This window comes from Marmota marmota, unplaced genomic scaffold, assembly GCF_001458135.2.
Source record: "Marmota marmota marmota unplaced genomic scaffold, marMar, whole genome shotgun sequence".
Taxonomy (NCBI): Eukaryota; Metazoa; Chordata; class Mammalia; order Rodentia; family Sciuridae; genus Marmota; species Marmota marmota.
In genome coordinates, this window is record NW_026000019.1 from 22,546,441 (window position 1) to 22,561,616 (window position 15,176).

Sequence of the window (15,176 nt, forward strand, 5' to 3'; positions counted from 1 at the left end):
TTTTTTTTTTGTTTTTTTTTTTTTTTTTTTTTACTATTACCCTGTAGTATAGATTAAGGTCTGGTATAATGATGCTTCATTCTTCTTGCTAAGGATTGCTTTAGCTATCCTGGGTCTCTTTTCCAGAAGAATTTCATGACTGCCTTTTCTATTTCTATGAGGAATGTCATTCGAATTTTGATTGGAATTGCATTAAATCTGCATAGTGCTTTTTGTAGTGTGGTCATTTTGACAATATTAATTCTGCCTTATAAAAGAACAAGGGAGATCTTTCCATATTCTACGGTCTTCTTTAATTTCTTTCTTTAGCATTCTGTAGTTTTCATTGTAGAGGTCTTTCACCTCTTTTGTTAAGTTGATTGCCAACTATTTTACTTTTTTAAGGCTATTGTAAATAGGGTAGTTTTCCTTGTTTCCTTTTCAGAGGATTTGTCACTAATATACAGAAATTCATTTGATTTATGGGTGTTGATTTTGTATCCTGCTACTTTGCTGAATTCATTTACTAGTTCTAGAAGTTTTCTGGTGGAATTTTTTGGGTCTTCTAGGTATAGAATCACATTGTCAGCAAATAGCGCTAATTTGAGTTCTTCTTTACCTATCCATATGCCTTGAATTTCTTTCGCCTAATTGCTCTGGCCAGTGTTTCAAGAACTATGTTAGATAGAAGTGGTGAAAGAGGGCATACCTATCTTATTCCAGTTTTTAGAGGAAATGCTTTCAATTTTTCTCTATTTAGAATGATATTGGCCTGGGGCTTAGCATAGCTTTCTTTTACGATGTTGAGATATGTTCCCATTATCCCTAATTTTCCTAGTGTTTTGAACATGAAAGGGTGCTGTGTTTTGTCAAATGCTTTTTCTGTATCTATTGAGATGATCATATGGTTCTTATCTTTTACGTCTACTGATGTGATGAATTACACGAATTGATTTCTGCATGTTGATCCAACCCTGCATCTCTGGGATGAACCCCACTTGATCATGGTAGACTATCTTTCGATGTTTTTGTGTTTGAAGCAAGTTGAACATTCCTAAGTAGTAGTAGTAATTAAAATAAGGTACCTGAGAATTAGTCACATGACAGTGAGTTGACTAGTATCTAAAAAGTTTTAAATACTATTAAATTTTTAAAAGATTAAATTTCAACTAAAAGTAATGAAACAATGACTAAGTTGGCAACTTTGTTCACACTATTCTAAACATTAAAATACCCAAACTTTAAAATGTTAAAATATTATACTAAAGTAACACATAAAACTAATTTTCTCAATTCATATTTTATACATAGCACATTGTAAAATAGTTAAGGGATCTTTATAAATGTGTTCTGTGTACATGAAAACACTTCTTATATGGCTTATAACCAGAAGAGTTATGCAACTGAATGCTTTGTCTGGAGTAGCAATTAAAAACTCCCCAAATGAATAAGGCAAACTGTTACAAACATGATAGAAAAATCTTCTCCTTTAAGAAATCCTTTTTGTACAAGTAGAGCACATCTAGCTTTGTGTCCTCAATATCATTTCCAATTTTACCTTGAACTACATAATACTACAGTATTTATCAGACTATATTGCTAATATTTAACCATTTGCTATTAACAACAAACTGGACACTTTTCAAAATCCACAAGAACAAGATCAAAATAAATTAAGAGCTCTGTATGCCTACAAATTATACTTTATATCATTTTACCTAGCACATTGCTGGGCAGAGAATAGCAACTTTGTGTTCTAAGAAAATGTAACAGTACAATAAAAATATAGTTCATAATATTTTAGGGAACAAAAGAATGAAACTAGTAGTGGCCTGTTTCACATAACAGCCTAAAGTCTGCACAGTAAAACCTTTACTTTTAAAAGTAATCTTTCCTTAAAATAAAAATTAATAGTGAAAGTAAACATACTAACTATGCCAGTTGAGATAAGCTCATTCTAGGTGACAGAATAGAAATTTTTTTCATTATCTATAGAAATTTTAAATAAATTTTAAAATCGAACACTTTTACTATTCCTTATAAATATTAAAATCAGCATACTTGAACATGTTTATAAAACTGAAATTGCTATATACAGAATGTCGTAAGTATGAGTAAGGATTACTGAGATTTAAAACTCCAATTCTTTTGGAAAACTAGTAATCTAACTTCACTAATGTGCATTATTAGTTCTACTGTGAATATTTATATCCGAAAATATTTATAAAACAAAAAAAGCACCCAATTTGGAGATACCCTTGCTTTATAAACAGTAAAAATTTAAAATTTCTAATATGCTATAAATAAATGACAATGGTAAGGAAATTCATTTACTGAGACACCTTTATGCTAAAGGTTTAAAAAAAAAAAAAAAGGGTCATTGTCTTTATGCCTAACAATGTTACTGGGATAATGTCACTTGGACAACTATTATGCATTTGAATAAAATGAAGCATATTTAAGTTTTCTAGAGTGTAAGGCTGATTAAAGTCTCACACAGCCCCCAAGGGAACTAAGGAAGCTACATGTAATAACTTCTAAATTTTATCATTAATTTTGGCAAACCAGAGTATTTTTTTTTTTAACTACTTTACCTTTCTGCTGTAAGGATTACTAATTACTAACTTGGTGTCATCTGAGCCAGATAATATATATTCTCCAGTGTCATTCCAACAGATTGTATTAACCTAAAAAGAAAGCAAAAAAAGAAATATAAGCAAACTGTACATAAAGTATATACAAAATATCTTTCACTTACCTGATAGTACAAAATTTATATCACTAATGAGGTGATATCTATAGGAAAAAAGTATTAGAATTTATGTATTGAAATAAACAGACTTCAGTTCTTAATTCCACTGAAAGAAACCACTCCAACCTAACAATAAGTGAAAAGACACAATATCAACAAGTCATCTTCAGAGAAGTGAGAACATAGGAGAACTTGCTACCACTAAGTCCACAGAGACCAAAAGTGAATACAGGTAGTCTTAGTTTACTGGAATGCAAAACTAAAACTTCAGCAGGAAACAATGTCAGGACAAGAAAACCTGAACCATAACTGATGAAGCTATTGGAGGGTCAGAAAGAACAAGTGTATTGTTAAAAATTATAGGTAACTGCCATCACAGGGACACATATTTTGATGAGTTTTAACTTCAGTGGCTCATCTAGGTTCTCAAAATAAAATTTTAGAGAAAAATCTCCTTGTCCTTCAGTCAAAGAACCATTTTGAAATTCAGTAAAGTACTGCATTCTTAACAAGAACTATCCTTGAAAGAAACTATTTAACAAGATCTAAATCTGCTAGAATTTTATCAGACCTTAAATGACATGGATAAAGAGAAATTCTAAACTCTAGCCATCTCTATCCTTCTACATCATAGACCCAATTTCCGTCCACTTTATTATCAATCTAACCTAAAGTAGGTAAGAAGGGGCATAGAATCCATTGTGAAGTTCAGAGACCAAAGGCACAAACACATTAAGAGATTGAGACATAAAAATAGGACTACAAAACACTCCCTTCTAGACCCTTACTGCCACATTACTAAAAACCTATTTACAGCTGGGTGCGATGGCACACACCTGAAATCCTAGCAGCTAGGAAGGCTGAGGCAGGAGGATGAAGAGTTCAAAGCCAGCCTCAGCAACAGCAAGGTGCTAAGCAACTCAGTGAGACCCTGTCTCTAAATAAAACAAAAAACAGGGCTGGGGATGTGGCTCAGTGGTTGAGTACCCCCGAGTTCAATCTCGGTACCCACTCCCCCCCGCCAATAAAAAAAAAAAAACCCTATTTACACCAGTTCCTTTTACCAAGTATACCAATGAAAGGCAATAAGAAAAAAATTACAAAGCATACTAAAAGGCCAAAATAAAATGTGAAAGGACAAAGCAAGTATTGGAACCAAACATGGCAAAGCTATTGGAAATACTGGACTAGGAAGTGGAAACTACTATGATTAACATACCAAGGGCTCTAAAGCATGTAAGAACAGAGGGCAACGTAAAGCAGAGAGAGAGGGAAGTCTAAGATAAAAATAGAAAAGAAGAATGTCTTTGATAGGCTGATTAGTAGATGGGACATAGTTAAAGAAAGAATCTCTGGGAGGGAAAGGGAGAGAGAAGGGAAATTGTATGGAATTGGAAGGAGACCCTCAGTGTTACACAAAATTACATATAAGAGGTTGTGAGGGGAAAGGGGGGGAAAAAACAAGGGAGAGAAATGAACAACAGCAGATGAGGCAGAGAGGGAAGATGGGAGGGGAGGGGAGGGGGGATAGCAGGGGATAGGAAAGGTAGCAGAATACAACAGTCACTAATATGGCATTATGTAAAAATGTGAACGTGTAACCAATGTGATTCTGCAATTTGTATTTGGGGTAAAAATGGGAGTTCATAACCCACTTGAATCAAATGTATGAAAGATGGTTTGTCATGAGCTTTGTAATATTTTGAACAACCAATAAAAAAAAAAAAAAAAAAAAGAAAGAAAGAATCCCTGACCTTGAGGATATAGCAACAGCAACCCACAAAACTGAAGCAAGACCAAAGATTGGAGCAAAAAAGAAAACAAACAAACAAATCCAAACCCTAAACAGAATAACCAAGGACTGTCACACACAGAAGATTCAATTTGTGTATAATGGATACACCAGAAGGTAAAGGAAGAGAGAGAAAAAGGAAAAAAAAAAAAAAAAAAAAACTGGAGACAATAATGACTGAGAATAGCCCCCAATTAATGTCAGATACCAAACCACAGATTTAAGAATCTCAGAGAAGACCTGGCAAAATGAATAGCAAAAGAACTCCACAGGCTGGGGTTGTGGCTCAGTGGTACAGCACTTGCCTGGCACATGTGAGGCACTGGGTTCGATCCTCAGCACCACATAAAAATAATAAATAAAATACAGCTATTGTGTCAATTTTCAAATTTTATATATATATTTACTTATTTAAATAAATAAAAAGAACTTCTTTACCTAGACATATAATTTCACACAATAGAAAAAACTAAAAATTCTGATTCTGAAAGAAGCCAGAGGGAAGTAACACCTATCCACAGACAAATAAAGATAAGAATTATATCTGACCAGCACAGTGACACATGAGGCTGGGGAGGCTGAGGAGGAGGATATCAAGTTCAATGCCAGCCTCAGTAACTTAGGCCCTAAGTAACTTGGTGAGAGCCATCTCTAAATAAAATATAAGAAGGGCTGGAGATGTAGTTCAGTAGTTAAGCACCTCTGGGTTCCATCTCATGTAGCAAAAAGAGAATTACATCTGACTTCTCAAAAATCATGTAAGAGGGGCAAGCGAGGCAAGCGTGTGGCCCTGGGTTTGATCCTCAGCACCACATAAAAAATAAATAAATAAATATAAAGATATTTAAAAAATTTTAAAAATCATTTAAGGAAAAAGAGAGTAAAATGAAAATACTTAAGTGTTAAGAGAAAATAAACACTAACCCAGAAATTTCTGTACCCTATAAAATTATCCTTCAAAATCATGGAAGAAATATTTTTTTTTCAGCTAAACACACACTGAGGAAATTTATTTATTTATTCATTTATTTATTTATTGCCCAATAGACCTAAATTCTTTAGAGAAAAGGAAAATAATATAGATAAGAAACTTGGTTCTACAAAAATGAAGACTATTAAAGAGGAATAAATGATGATAAAATACTTATTATGCTTCTTCATTATTCTTAATTACTAAACAAAGAGCACTTCTTATTGTTCAAAATAATTTTCAATTGTATACAAATATGCTTATATCTATGTCTCAAACTGAAATGAATGACAGCATTAATACAAAGTACAAGAGAGAGAATTCAGGGTTAATTTTGTAGTCAACTACTAATAAAGCAGTATGGTGTTCTCTGAATAAAGCAGACTTGGATTCGATGTGGATGTATTTTGCAAACACCAAGAGTTTTTAAAAACAGTAAACCTAAGAGAAAATTAAATAAAAGGTTCAATTAAATCACAAAAGGCAAAAGAGACCAAAGACAAAAAAAATGGAACAAAAAGCAAGGGCAACAAATAGAAAAGAAAAAATAATAATGATAATCCAACTATATCAATAATCACTTAAACATCAACAGTATAAATGCACCAATTAAGAGACTGACTGAGTGGAGCAAAAAAAAAAAAAGTCCCAAATATATGTTATCTATACTTTAAACATAAGACACTTATTAATAGTAAAAATAAATAAAGAGAAAATATACATAATGTAAGGGTAAAAGAAATTGAAGTTAAAGTGTAAAAGACCGGGCATTGTAAAGTTTCTAAGCTGCAAGGCCTGAGTTAAAAAGTAAAGGACCAGGTATTGTTAAGTTCCTATGCTACACCCCCAAAACCTGAAATTCCTGTAGTTGTTAGGACAATACCCGGAACTGCCCAGTAAATATTCCCCTGACCATCTGGTTGTTTAATAACCTAGGACCCTGTGCGGCCTTGCACGTAGGCATCGCAGGGCCTAAACCAATTAGTTTGAATGTACCTCCCCCCTTAGAACTCACCTATCACTCCCGCCAGACCTGTTCCCGCCAATGAATGAACTAATCATGTTTAGGAATTGTTGTTTGATTTTTCCCGAGGTGTATGATGATTTGTTAAAGGAGACTGTGATGTATGTAAAGTCCCCGCCCTCCCCAAAAAGTGTACTTAAGCACTGTTCAACCCCTGCTCGGGGCTCTGGGCTGCTCTCCCTTCTTGAGTGAGCACGGAGCCCCAGCGCGCTGGATTGGATCCTCAATAAACCCCTTTTGCTGTTGCATGAGCCGAGGTCTCTGGGTGGTCTCTTCCTCTGACGTTCGCTGGACCCTTACAATACTAACTAATCAAAAGAAAGCTGGCAGATACAGATTTCAAAGCACAGAGAGGGATCAGAGAAAAAGGAAGGCCTTTCATACTGATTCAAAGGTCAGTTCAAGAAGACAACAATGAATAACATGTAGGTGCTTAACAAAGTACTTGAGGCAGAAACTGACAGGAACACATAAACAGATGAATCTACAGTCACACTGGGAGACTTCAATACCTCCATCAGAAACAGATCTAGCAGATTATTCTATGTACAGTTATGTCATGTAACAATGGTCATAAGTCCTGAAAATGAACCATTAGGCCATTTCATCCTCATGCAAACTTCAGAGTACACTTACACAAATGAAGACTACTTTATGATGAATTACAAAAAAAAAAAACCAAACACATGAAGACTACTATGACAAAAGGAAGCACTATGATCTTAAGGGACCACTTATAAGATAGAGAAGATAAAAGCAATCTATCACTGATCAAAATATCACTATGCAGCACACAACAAAGACAAAAACTGAAGAACCAAGACAAAAACTGAAGAGACTACATACTATGGAATTTCAACTACAGGATATTCAGGAAAGGAAAAAATTATGAAGACTATAAAAATATTATTGGCTGTCAAGAACAGCAGGCAGGAGGGAAGAATTTTAAGACAGTAGAACAACCCTATGTAAGTACTATAAAGGGGTTACATAGCATTGTAAGTTTGTTCGAACCCATAGAAATCTCCAACACCAAGAGTGAATTCTTAAACTCTGACAATAGGTGATTATGCAGGTTAAGTGTAACAATTGTACCACTGGGGATGGGGGGATGATGCTGATAATATCGAAGGTTATACACATGTACAGGTAGGGAGGGTATAGGAAATCACTATACCTATGTCTCTCAACCTTGCTGTCAATCTAAAACTGCTCTTAAAAAAAAAAAAAAAAAAGTCTGGAGCTCCAATGCAGCAATCAGTATGCAGTACTAATAAAAGAAGTAAGTATTAGCTGGGATGTAGCTCAGTGCTAAAGCATGTGCAAGGCCCTGGGTAAAATCTCAAAAAACAGTAACTACACACACACACACACACACACACAAACATACATATATACATACACACACCCCTACTACACAACCCATTTGTTCTACTTCCAGCTATTTAACAAACAAAAATAAATGCATTATATGTCCTCACAAAAACTGCACACGAATGTTCATGGCAACTGCATTTGTAAGAGCCCTCAACTAGAAACAACTCAATGCCCATGAATAGGTAAAGAGACAAGCAAATTATGGTATACCCAATAATGAATGCTACTCAGTAATAAAAGGTATTAAACTATTGATACACTCCACAACATGGATGAATCCCAAAAATGTATTCTAAGTAAGACTTGAATGTGAAAGCAGCCAAAGAAACAAAAGCACACAGGGACCATGAGTATAGCTCAGCGGTACAGTGCTTGCCTAGCACGCGCAAGGTCCTGGGTTCAATTCCCAACATATACCAAAAACAAAACAAAACAAAACCTGGATGATTCCATTTATATAAAATTCAAAAAAATGTGAACTAATTTACAGTGATGAATAGGAGGTCAGTGGCTGACTAGGTGGTGGTGAGAAATGAGAGGGCACACTGACATTAATGGGTGATGGATAAACTTATGATCCTGACTGTGGTGATGACTTCATGAATGTATACACAGCTAAACTTATTAAAATGCACAATTTAAATAGTATAGTCAACTATATCTCAATAAAATCTCTACAAAATTTAAACACAAATACTGAATTCATAAGCATACAGTTATTTTGAAATTTTGAAAATTAGACTGGCATTGTCCCTTTCTTATCAGCTACACTGGATGTCAAAAGGTCTTCAAAAATACTACATGAAAATAAAGTCCGACTAGAATTCTATAAAACCATCCAAATCATTGATCAAGTGTGAAGGCAGAGAAAAAAGAGGTTTAAAGTTGTAAGAAGAGTTTACTTTCCACTCACCCTTTAAAAAATATTTGAGAATATACTCAGCAAAACCTGAAAAATGTTTTTAAAACTGAGATGATGCACAATACACAGCTGTATAAACTTAAAAATATAAAAATGGCAACTGCACATCATGAAGGAGAATCAATTTGCAGTTAGCTCTAAAATAGTCTCCTTTGGGTAGGTAAGTAAAAGTTTTGACCCCAGGTCCAGAAAAGACATAAAATTCAACACATAACACACTCTAAGACTCTTAAATGAACAATTCATAAGTGCCACATGTATGCTATGTGCTCCTCCTGATATTAATTGAAAGGGGAAAAAAAATCCGAAACATGTCTCCTCAGTCAAGTAATCCAGAACAGAGGGGGCAGGTATGTTGACTAAGATCAAATTAATGGGCTTATGTAACTAAATGTCAGAAAATACCCACCATGGGGTTGGAGGAACCTACCAGAAAAAGAGACACTGATCAAGGTTGGCACACTAATTAATTAGCATGGTCAGGGAAAGCTTTTCTGATAGGTAATTGTTAAAAGAGTGCTGAACGAAATGAAGTAAGCTTCACAGAAGTGTGGAGGAAGAGTTCTAGGTTTAAAGCATAAAATACATAGGGCAGAGGTATACTTGGCATATGTAAGAACAGCAAAGGTAGAAAGTACCAAATAATGCAAGGCCTTTCAATGGTAGCCTCTGGTACATGCCCATGATCCCAGTAACTCAATGCTGAAGAGAATCCTATGTTCAAGGACACCCTGGGCAATTTAGCAAGACCTTGTCTCAATATAAAATTAAAAAGGGCTAGGGGACAGGCATGTGGCACACACCTGTAATTCCAGTGAGTCAGGATGCTCAGACAAGAGGAACACAAGTTCAAGGCCAGCCTCAGCAACTTAGTGAGGCCCTAAACAACTCAGTGAGATCCTATCTCAAAATAAATAAATAAAAACAGCTGGAGGATACACCTCAGTAGTAAAGCACTCCTCGGTTAAACCCCTGTATCTAAAGCAGAAAAAAAGAGGGCTGGATCTGGGAGTGTAGCTCAGTGGTAGAGTGCTTGCCTAGCATGATTGAGGCACTGGGTTCAATCCCTAGTATTCAAGAAAAAAAAAAGTTATCTTTATGAACAAAACAAAAGGACTTTATATATGTGGTTCAAAGTTAGAGTGAATACTGGAGAGACTGAAAACAACAATAATTCTGAGAAGCCCTAATAATTCTCAGAAAGCATAAGTTGTCAGGAATTGCCACATAGGAACCAAGTCCCCCCCAGCTTTGAGCAATGAGAATGTGGAGATGTCCAGCCATGGGCTGTGTGTGTGTCAACTATGAGCATTGAGCACACAAAGTGGACTGAACCAACGCTGCCCCTCTGATTGGGAGGGGGACATATGGGTCTTTTTGCTAACTAACCATGACTAGATTTGTATGTGTAATTTAGCATTTGCGTATTGAAGATATTTTAGGAAAATCAGAGTGGAATAAAGTATAAAATAAGGTGATAGTGCGAGTAGTTTAGGCAAAAGAAGAGGATAACCTAGGACTGGGTACAGCTCAATGGCAGAGAACTTGCCCAACATGCTGGGTTTAATCACCAACACCTTGAAGGAAGAGAAAAAAGAGAGAAAGAAGAGCCTAAATTGAATAGTAGACAAAAAGAATGGGATGGATTCCAGATAAATTCTCAAAGTAGAATTTATTCATGGGTAGACTGAATGTGAAAGCTGAGGAAAGAGAGATCAAGGATAACTAGAAGTTTTTTATCTTAAGCATCCAAATGGATGGCAGTTCTATTTACTGAAATACAGAGAGTTGCAAATTCAAGGAAGAAAAAATTAAGTATTCGTTTGACAACTCAAATTCTATGATAAATCTTAGCCTAACCAAAAGTAGGAAAACAAAATACCATAAGCTTCTTTATTCATTACAGTATATAGTATAACTTAAGTACACTTGCCAAGGAGAATCTAATCAAACTGCTAGAAGTGACTTAATAACATCACAAGAAAACAAACAAATATAGCTCGTGAAACACTCCCATAGGAAAATTGCACTGTTTCCTCTAACAAGTCTAGCAGGGTACAGACCTGAATAAAAATTTGAGAACTATAGTAGGGACTGAGGGCATAGTAGCTCACTGGTAGAGCACTTACTTGATACGAGCAAAGCCCTGGATTCGGTCCCCAGTACAACAAAAATAAAAATTAAAAAACTTGGGCTGGGGATGTGGCTCAAGCGGTAGCGCGCTTGCCTGGCATGTGTGCGGCCCGGGTTCGATCCTCAGCACCACATACAAAGATGTTGTATCTGCCGAAAACTAAAAAAAAATAAATATTAAAATTCTCTCTCTTTAAAAAAAAAATTAAAAAACTTAATAAGAAGCACAGTGATCAAGATACGGAGCTGATCTAGATCATCTCTGAACAAAATAACTATAAAAAGATACTGTTATAATGAGGGAAATTTCATTATAGTCGATGTATTATATGACACTAAAAATATACTGTTAATTCTTATTAAAATGCAAAATGGTGCTGGGCATGGTGGTGCATGCTTATAATCCCAGGGGCTTAGAAGGCTGAGGCAGGGGGATGCGAGTTCAAAGCCAGTCTCAGTAAAAGCAAGGCACTAAGCAACTCAGTGAGACCCTGCCTCTAAATAAAATACAAAATAGGGCTGGGGGTGTGATCAGTGGCTGAGTGCCCCTGAGTTCAATCCCCAGTAGCACTCCCCCCAACCCCACCACACCATAAAAAGCATAATGACATTTTGGTCATATAAGAAAATGTCCATTAGGGCTAGGGATACAGCTCAGTTGGTAGAAAAAAAGAGAAAAGAAAAAAAAAAAAAGAAAAGAAAATGTCCATTGCTTTAAAATACTTAAGGCAAGAGTGAAAGAACTAAGGAAAATGAAACAGAAGTAAACATTAACAATCTTTTTGTAAATTTAAATATTTATTTTTTAGTTGTAGTTGGACACAATACCTTTATGTCATTTATTTATTTTTATGTGGTGCTGAGGATCGAACCCAGGATCTCACATGTGCAAGGCGAGAACTCTACCGCTGAGCCACAACCCCAGCCCCTCGTTAACAATCTTAATAACTTCGTTAACAATCTTAATAACTGCTAAATCCAGGCAATGAGTGTAAGAAAAGTATGTTTAAAACTTTTAAAAAGAAAATGGCTCTGTGTTTTGGACCTGTTAAATCTGAATGCCTATGAGACACGCAACTGAAAAAGTTAAAGTGGAGTTGGACCCGCTATTCCAGGAGCCACGGAACTAGAGACAAAAAGGTGGAAGGTCCCACCAGAGTCTCTGGCCACCTAACATCTAAATGTCAAGAGCTGGAAGAGTCGTCAGCTAAAAAGACAGAAGACAGGACAGGAAAAAAAAAAAAGAAAAAATAATGAGAAATAACAGAAAAAGTATTTTTAAGAAAGGTTGGGTTCAACTGATGGTTAAAGTTTCTAGAAAATGATCACAGTTGTGGAAATACAAAAAGCACAAGTAACTACAAAAGCAGTTTCAGCAGAGTGAAGGAGGAAGGCTTTGAATATTTGAAAACTCATTTTAAAAAAACCTTACATGTACTTTTCTAAATTCAAATACACTTTTTATCTTTTAATATAAAAGCACAGTAGTACATGCCTGTAATCCTAGCATCTCAGGAGGCTGAGACAGGGGAATCACAAATTCAAGACAGCGCCTCAGCAACTTAGCAAGACCCTGTCTCAAAACAAAGGGGCTAAAGATGTAGCTCAGTGGTAGAGTGCCCATAGGTTCAATCTCCAGTACCAAAAAATAAACATAAATTTAAAAATCTAGACTATTTATTTAGTGATCCTAGGGATGGAACCCATGGCCTTGCACAAGCTGGGAAGGTACTCTACCACTGAGCTACACCTCCAACCCTTATTCTCTCATTTTATTAAAGTTAGTTACAAACCCTCCTAGGATGATTGGGGCCTATTATCAAATATTAATTTAATACACATACTTCATAATTGAAAATTAACTATTACTTACACAGCCATCATGCACATTTAGAGTTGCTTCAAGTTTCAATCTTTGGATAAATTCTCTTCTTCCTGTTTAAAAAGAAAGAACTAAATAAATCATAGAATCTACTAGTGACAAAAAATATCACAAAGAAATTAAAAGCCTAAAATCTGGCATAATAAGGTAGACTCAAGCTCAAATTTCAGCTCTGCCATTCATAAGCTGAGTGACACTGGGCAAATTAAAATTAACCTCCTGAGCCCTGGCTCACGCATTAGCAGACCTACACCTCATGTGTACAGGACTAAATGAATCAAGGAATGAAAGGACTTTGCACAGTATCTGGGCCATGTAAACATTCAAATATATATTCATTGATCAATTCATTCAACAGATATTTATGTGGTGCTCCTTGTTCCAGCTAATTTCAAGAGCTTGTTACAGTGGTAACAAAACAGAAAAGATCGACTCCTCTCATAAAAGGATAAAGACAATGAACAATATGTCAAGCTAGTGAGAGCATTATGTAGAAAGAATAAAGCAGGAAGGAGGATAAGTGAGGGTTGTGGATAGGGATAAAGTTTTTAATTTTAAATAGGGTGACAAACAGTGGTAATAAGATGCCACCAATTTTTAAGCAAATCTCAATTTTAGAAATCTTAAAAATATATCAAATTTTAGTGATGAAATGTGACACCAAAAAAAATAAAATTAGCCCAAGGTCCAGCAACAGCAGAATAGCTAAAATATTGCACAAATAAAGTTCCCTCTTTGAGCTGGGCATGCAGCTCCCAGTAGCTCGGGAAGCTGAGGCAGAAGGACCGTGGGTTCAAAGCCAGTCTCAGCAACAGCAAGGTGCTAAGCAACTTGTCTTTAAATAAAATACAAAATAGGGCTGGGGATGTGCCCCAGTGGTTGAATGCCCCCAAGTTCAATACCTGGTACCCACCCCCCAAAAATTTCCCCCTTTGAACTTTTAGTCAAAGTTCAGTTTGTCCCTCCAAGAACTTTACCAAAGATGGACTAAAAAGCATGTTTATTCAAAAACCGTAGTGAAAGAGAGCTGAATTTATGACAAAAGGTGACAATTAAATAAGTACAATCAATCAGGCTTGATGAGCTCTCCAATAAAATTAAATCTGACTATATTCTCCATATACTGTTATATAGGACAAATTATTGTGTTTTCTTTTCACTCAAGGTAAAGATCAAGATCCTCCTTGAAGCCAATTTGTTTTATTTCCCTAATTATAACTGTTAAGATGGCTAGGTAAAGGGTAAACATACAGGTTAAAATGTAAGTTATGGGGATGTTTTGTGGAGGATGGTCCATGGTACCTAGATTTTAAAAATAAAACAACCTAGAGAAACTCAGTAAAGTGTTTTCATGAACTAGGTTGTTCTTCATATAATTAACTTTTAAAATCTGATTTTGTTTTAAAAAGATGCTACCTGTGGCAAACAGGTAATTTTCTTTTTAAAAACTCCTCTCCTTTTGGCTAAAGACAGTCTTGATAAACCTGCTAAATTATAAATTAGACTTAAGAAACAAAGTATTCAAATTAACAATAGGACAGCAATTCGAACTCATTAAAATGCTAAAATACTAGAAACATATTTTTTCCCAAATTTTAAAAATCTGGTTTCAAACCCAGCTCTAGCCATTTTGGTCTAGAGAAAATGGTAGTAGGACATAAGAGAACAGAAGATAAACTGAGCTGTTCTGGCAAAAACTCTCACCTGTGAAATTTGCACCTAAATTCAAGCACTGAGACATGATACAGTTAGGTCCTAAATGACATTTTTACATGTGACTGTGGAGATAAAACTGACTGTGCTGTCCAGATATGGGCTTCTACAAGATAAAAACCACCATAGAGTAAGAAAGAACTAACTTATAAAAATTGAGCTCTCTAAAATTAAACTCATGTCTGAATGTCATTAAAAACTGTGAAGGTTCTGGCCTATGTGCAAGATCACCAGCTAGCCTGATACTATTTCTTGCATAGTAGCAGAAGACTCAAAAGACTTGCTACCTACAGCATGCAAGCAGTGTGAGCTTCAGGTTCACACTGGTTCCCGACCTCCCAAGCCCCAGAGGGCACCTCGGAGAGGTGTGGGTGGATGGCACGCAGTGAGTCTAGATCACCAATGAAGAGCCTGAGCTGGGGGACCCAACCTCTTATCCAGCATGTTGGCCTCAACTTTATCCAGAAGTGCAGCACTGTTTGTGTTAAACTAGACAGTAAACTCGCCCTCTGTTCCAGGAGACAATGTATCTTCCAAGGCTGTTCTCTATATAAACATCATTGAAAAGACAGTCCAGAAAAAAGCAGTTGGGGGGGGGGGCGGTCTGCTCGACAAGATGTGCAGGAATGAAA

General features: G+C 35.8%; 1 protein-coding gene across 6 annotated transcripts in view; it reads right to left on the reverse strand.

Moving 5' to 3' along the window:
- Dcaf6 (DDB1 and CUL4 associated factor 6) overlaps positions 1-12,885 on the reverse strand; it is a 97,345-nt gene extending 84,460 nt beyond the window's left edge. For all 6 annotated transcript variants that reach the window (XM_015491880.2, XM_048810076.1, XM_015491879.2 and 3 more), the window contains exons 1-2: positions 12,823-12,885; positions 2,574-2,666 (exon numbers count right to left, since the gene is read on the reverse strand). The gene's annotated coding sequence lies outside the window, so the exon portion shown is untranslated. The remainder of the gene's footprint in view (positions 1-2,573; positions 2,667-12,822) is intronic.
- Between the last annotated feature and the right edge of the window lie 2,291 nt (positions 12,886-15,176).